The sequence below is a fragment of the Pelobates fuscus genome, chromosome 1 (assembly GCF_036172605.1).
Source record: "Pelobates fuscus isolate aPelFus1 chromosome 1, aPelFus1.pri, whole genome shotgun sequence".
Taxonomy (NCBI): Eukaryota; Metazoa; Chordata; class Amphibia; order Anura; family Pelobatidae; genus Pelobates; species Pelobates fuscus.
In genome coordinates, this window is record NC_086317.1 from 194,928,966 (window position 1) to 194,935,265 (window position 6,300).

The 6,300-nt window shown below is 43.9% G+C and overlaps 1 protein-coding gene across 1 annotated transcript in view; it reads right to left on the minus strand.

Annotated features, from left to right (window-relative positions):
* CACNA1S (calcium voltage-gated channel subunit alpha1 S) overlaps positions 1-5,944 on the minus strand; it is a 307,567-nt gene extending 301,623 nt beyond the window's left edge. The window contains exon 1 of the mRNA XM_063453212.1: positions 5,674-5,944. The gene's annotated coding sequence lies outside the window, so the exon portion shown is untranslated. The remainder of the gene's footprint in view (positions 1-5,673) is intronic.
* Positions 5,945-6,300: the final 356 nt, after the last annotated feature.

Here is a 6,300-nt window from a genome sequence, read left to right on the forward strand (position 1 = left end):
ACCCCCCTCTCTCTTTTTACCCACCCTCTCTCTCTCTTTTTACCCCCCTCCCTCTCTCTTTTTACCCCCCTCCCTCTCTCTTTTTACCCCCTCCCTCTCTCTTTTTACCCCCCTCCCTCTTTACTCCCTCCCTCTTTACCCCTTCCCTCTCTTTTTACACCCCCTCTCTCTTTTTACCCCCCTCCCACTCTCTTTTTACCCCCTCCCACTCTCTTTTTACCCCCCTCCCACTATCTTTTTACCCCCCCTCCCACTCTCTTTTTAACCCCCCTCCCACTCTTTTTAACCCCCCCTCCCACTCTCTTTTTACCCCCCCTCCCACTCTCTTTTTACCCCCCCTCCCACTCTCTTTTTAACCCCCCTCCCACTCTTTTTAACCCCCCCTCCCACTCTCTTTTTAACCCCCCCACTCTCTTTTTAACCCCCCCACTCTCTTTTTAACCCCCCCTCCCACTCTCTTTTTAACCCCCCCTCCCACTCTCTTTTTAACCCCCCCACTCTCTTTTTAACCCCCCCCCCACTCTCTTTTTAACCCCCCACTCTCTTTTTAACCCCCCCTCCCACTCTCTTTTTAACCCCCCCCTCCCACTCTCTTTTTAACCCCCCCTCTCACTCTCTTTTTAACCCCCCCTCCCACTCTCTTTTTAACCCCCCCACTCTCTTTTTACCCCCCCACTCTCTTTTTAACCCCCCCACTCTCTTTTTAACCCCCCCTCCCACTCTCTTTTTAACCCCCCCCACTCTCTTTTTAACCCCCCCCTCCCACTCTCTTTTTAACCCCCCCTCCCACTCTCTTTTTAACCCCCCCTCCCACTCTATTTTAACCCCCCCTCCCACTCTCTTTTAACCCCCCCACTCTCTTTTTACCCCCCCCCCCACACTCTCTTTTTACCCCCCCCCCTCCCACTCTCTTTTTACCCCCTCCCCTGTAGCGTGGCCGAGCTGCTGTGCGGTCCGCGGTGCCCGGCCGGAGTGATAGGAAGGTGCACACACACTGAGTGTGCACCTTCCTGTCAGTCCGGCCGGGTACAGGAAACAGAAACTCCTGTTCCGCGCGGAACAGAAGTTTCTGTTTCCTGTACCCGGCCGGACTGACAGGAAGGTGCACACTGAGCACCTTCCTATCACTCCGGCCGGGCACCGCGGACCGCACAGCTACAGGGGAGGGGAGGTGAGAAGCTGCAGCCGCCTGAGGCTCTGAAGAGAGCGCTCAGGCGGCTGCAGCATTTGAAGGGGCGGCCGGGCCCCCTGATGGCGGGCCCCCCTCCCGGCCGGGCCCTCGGACCATGTCCGAAGTGCCCGACCGGTCAGTCCGCCCCTGCGTGTCACCAAGAGTCTCAGTGTCCCTAGGTCTCCCAGTGTTCCTTAGCATCTCAGTGTCTCCATGTCTCCAAGTGTTCCAATGTCTCTCAATGTCCCCTAGTGTCCTAGTGACATGGGGACACTGGGAGACATAGGGACACAGACACTAAGGGACTGGGAGACATGGGGACACAGACATGTCCCCTTTTTGTGTATATTCATCCCTTTCGGCAGTTCTGGTTATGCGATTTGTGTCAGTGGCCCACCCTTTTACCCCATCCATAGACTTCCTGCTTTACTGGACACTGCTGTTAGGGGGTATGGTATGGGACAGGTTTAGTTGAAAGATGAAAGCGTGAGATTAGCATAGGGTATGTGTTTTCTCATAGCTGCATCCTATGAGTTTCCCTCCAGCACCATCTCCATCAGATACATGACGCTTAGGAGGTAGGACTGTTTTAGTGTTGTTGGTCAATAAGATTTTGTAATTAGGCCTATCATAATGGTCAGCACCAGGCCCACTGGGCTCTTAATCTGGCCCTGACCAAGGCCTATCATTTATAAAAGTAGACACCTCAGGGTATCTCATATGGTGCATTTTGTGAAGTTACACTGCTGTAAAAGAGACATAACAAGTTACCGTATTTTTCGCTCCATAAGACGCACTTTTTTTCCCCTCAAAAGTGAGGGGAAATGTCTGTGCGTCTTATGGAGCGAATATGAAGCTTTACTTACCTGTCTTGCAGCGTTGGCCGGCAGCACAGGGCGCACCGCGGTAGTGGAACTTGAATTTCATGTTCCGGTTTCCGGCGGGACTGAAAGGAAGTATGCACAAGCTGAGTGCGCACTTCCTTTCAGTCCCGCCGGAAACCGGAACATGAAATTCAAGTTCCACTACCGCGGTGCGCCCTGTGCTGCCGGCCAACGCTGCAAGACAGGTAAGTAATTATGGGACAAGGGGAGGGGGACAGTATGGGAGAGAAGAATATGGGGAGGGGGATGAAGTCTATGGGGGGGATGAAGTCTATGGGGGGGGATGAAGTCTATGGGGGGGGATGAAGTCTATGGGGGGAGGGGATGAAGTCTATGGGGGAGATGAAGTCTATGGGGGGGATGAAGTCTATGGGGGGGGGATGAAGTCTATGGGGAGGGGGTGGATGAAGACTATGGGGAGGGGGTGGATGAAGACTATGGGGAGGGGGTGGATGAAGACTATGGGGAGGGGGTGGATGAAGACTATGGGGAGGGGGTGGATGAAGTCTATGGGGAGGGGGTGGATGAAGTCTATGGGGAGGGGGTGGATGAAGTCTATGGGGAGGGGGTGGATGAAGTCTATGGGGAGGGGGTGGATGAAGTCTATGGGGAGGGGGTGGATGAAGTCTATGGGGAGGGGGTGGGTGAAGACTATGGGGAGGGGGTGGGTGAAGACTATGGGGAGGGGGTGAGTGAAGACTATGGGAGAGAGGAGAAGACTATGGGAGGGGGGGACACTATGGGACAGGGGAGAAAAAAAATATTCTGTACAAACTGTCCCATAGTAAGAAACACTATGGGACAGTTTGTTCAGAATATTTTTTTTCTGGGTTTCTTCCTCTAAAAACTAGGTGCGTCTTATGGTGAGGTGCGTCTTATGGAGCGAAAAATACGGTAAGTTTTTTAAGTGTGAATTTTCATGGAGGGTTTTGATGCGTCCGTGTCCCACTTTGGAGCACTTGAGCAGGCTACATATTACAACTACACTATAAAGGCATACCATTTCTTAAAGAAGACATCCCAGGGCAATTCAAAAGGCATTTTTTGAACCTTAGCGTGGGATCATTTTTCCGCTAGCTTGTACCAAGTGTAGTGGTAATACGCATTTTTTCTGCCTTTTTGACACACAAAGTGAGTTTGCGCAGTATATTTTTCAAACCTTATGTGTACTACGACTGTATAATACTTCATATGTTGCTCAACTATGTCGGCTGAGTACAGCAATACCCCCGTATGTACCTTTGCCAGGTATATGTGGACATTGAAGGGGCACATTTGAGACACAGCCATTCCAGTTTTTTTCAAACTTTGAATTTTTACGCTGTGTCCATGTCCCATTTTAGAGTATTTTACAAGGCTATATAATCCAATTACTCCATAAAGGCATACCATTTCTTAAAGAAGACATCCCAGGGTAATTCAAAAGGCATATTTTGAACCTTAGCATGGGATAATTTTTCCGCTAGCTTGTACCAAGTGTAGTGGTAATGAGCATTTTTTAATGTATTTTTTTACTTTGTTAATCTTTTTTTACTTTGTAAAACTTTTTTTTTACTTTGTAAAACCCGTTTTTAAACTTTTTTTTTACTTATTAAATGTTTTACATTTTCTTAACTTTTTTTACACTTTTACATTTTTTTCTAAACTTTTCTTTTACCGTTAACCCCTAACTAGCAGTAAGCAGCACTAACAGTAAATTCCCCATTTTCCCATAACTCCCACCCACCCCAGCTAGCAAAATATATAATTATAAAATATTTAAATGAAGTAATTAAATAAATTGAACCCCTGAGGGTTAAAAAAATTAATAAAAGTTAATCCTCCGGGGTTAAAAAAAATTAGATCACAGTATAATAATGCGATCTGTATGTTGATCACTGTAGGCAGTGATCAACTGGCAGGGAAGGGGTTAATTTTTATTTAGACTGGGTAAAGGGGGGTGGTATTTTTTTTTTTTTACTTAAACGTTACTAAAACTGTTAAAATAATTTTTTTTAACCTTTTTAAGCTTATTTTAAAAAAAAATTAACGTTAACCCCTAGTTAGCCTAACACCAAATTCCACAATTCCCACTAACCTCCACCCATCCCAGCTAGCTAAATATATAATTTTTTTAATATTTAAATTAATTAATACAATATATTTAACCCCTGAGGGTTAAAAAAAATAATAATTAACCCTCAGGGGTTAAAAAAAAAATCAGATGACATTAAAATGTATACCCTGCCAATTGATCACTGTAGTCAGTGATCAATTGGCAGGGAAGGGGTTAATTTTATTAGAACAGGGGATTTAACTTAAATTTTTTTTTTTTACACAGGGGGCAGGATCAGTGAAGATCCGTCTCCCTGCACTTCACACAGAACCCGGAAGTGCAGGGAGGCGGAAGGTAAGTACATTGAGCACATGTGCTCGTTCTGACATGCTGTCAGAGCGAGCACCGGTGCTGGGGCAGCCCGATCGGGTGCTCCCGGTCTGCCTCTAATACAGAGGCAGACCGGAGCACCGTTAACCCCGCGATCGCCGCGATTGCGGTGATCTGGGGTTAACTTTAGTAAATGACGGAAATTTGCCGTCAACGGTCCTTAACTGAAGGACAAGGTTGACGGAAAATTTCCGTCATCGGTCGGGAAGGAGTTAAGGTTACCAGGCACTAACACAAGTGCAACTTAGACACAAAGTTACACAGCTGTCAGAAATGTATGTATAGTGCATTTTTGTGGGGGTATACACATTAGTTTGAAGTACAAGTACCACTTCAAAGATAGAGTTACCAATGTAGTCTAGTACAGTGACATGTCTTTATTCTGAATCTGGGAGCTATTGATATTTGGGGGCGGAGAGGGGAGTGTTATGGTTATTAAAAATTATATTGTTTATCTCTTGCATGTATGCATACTATATTTCACAGTTTTCAAACTCAGGTACAAAGAGTTAGTAGTCAACAGGTAGATGTAAATTTCCCTATGTACATATGTAGTTATTAGTAGACTTCTTTTCCATTGGTACAAATGAATCAAATTCATTTTAATCTACATCCAAATGAATTGACCCATCTAGGATTTATCTATGGAGTCATATATGTTTAATAAGACTCCACAGGTAAATACCAGATGGAGCAATTTCAGGATTAGATTAATATGAATTTGATTTGTTTGTACCAGTTAAAAATAATTTGTGCACAAATAGTAGTTACAATGTTGTCTTAATTAGCAGTAAATAATAGATTAAGCTTGATAGTTAGATAGATAGATAGATAGATAGATAGATAGATAGATAGATAGATACCCTAAATATCTCAAAGTATAGAATTAAAAGTTTTACATCTAGTATTAAATAGTTTCCAGGTGCATTGAATCTTAGCCAGCTTAATTGTACCTATAGATCTACATGAGTAAAATCACTGATGGATCGATTTGTTTAGGCATAGATTAAGGAATTAAATTCTCTTGTATCAGCTGAAAAGAATGTGTGCACAAGTCTAGTTATCACTTGCTATATTGTCTTAAATAAAGTAATTGCCTAAGTAATAATAAAATAAATTACTTAATTTAATAATAATGCACTCAACACAACAGACAGACATACAGATAGATAGACACACAGACAGACAGATACCTTATCAAGTAGGTGAAGTATATTACTGTTCCACGTAAATATCTTGCAGTATAATTATATATCCTTTTGAACTTTATATCCTAGGGCTTTTTCTTCAACAGCAGACATACGTTTTTCTATCCCTTCCTGGGAACTTCACAACATTGAAGGAAAAATTTTGTTGAAAATGTAAATGGTAGAATTAGATGTGGATATACTGGGATATCATTGCGGTCTTGTTGCCCTAGGACTCCTGCCCTGCGGGTGTGGACTGAAGTCAGTGAAGAGTTTGAAAAAGATTCATGATTAAATTTAGACCTGAAAACATTTCTTCCATGCAACAGCTGCAGAGCTCAAATTCTCTCTTAATGGGGGAGGAGAGAAAACTTAGCCAAGTAACACCTTGCAGTCTTGCTTACTCACTAGTGCAATATATTTTTGCATGTCAACCTTTCTAATTAAGAACTGTGTTTAAATATCATAATATTTTTAAAAATCGAAACATGACTTTTCATTCAGTCAGCTTTTAATGAGGTTGGCTGCTCATTCTGTAAATCTTTTTATTCTTCAAAGCAACATACCCTTAAATGCCCCTATTTAGCAGGGGCAGTCGCTACTCAAATCCCTCTGTTCCTCTTTTCGCTCCTA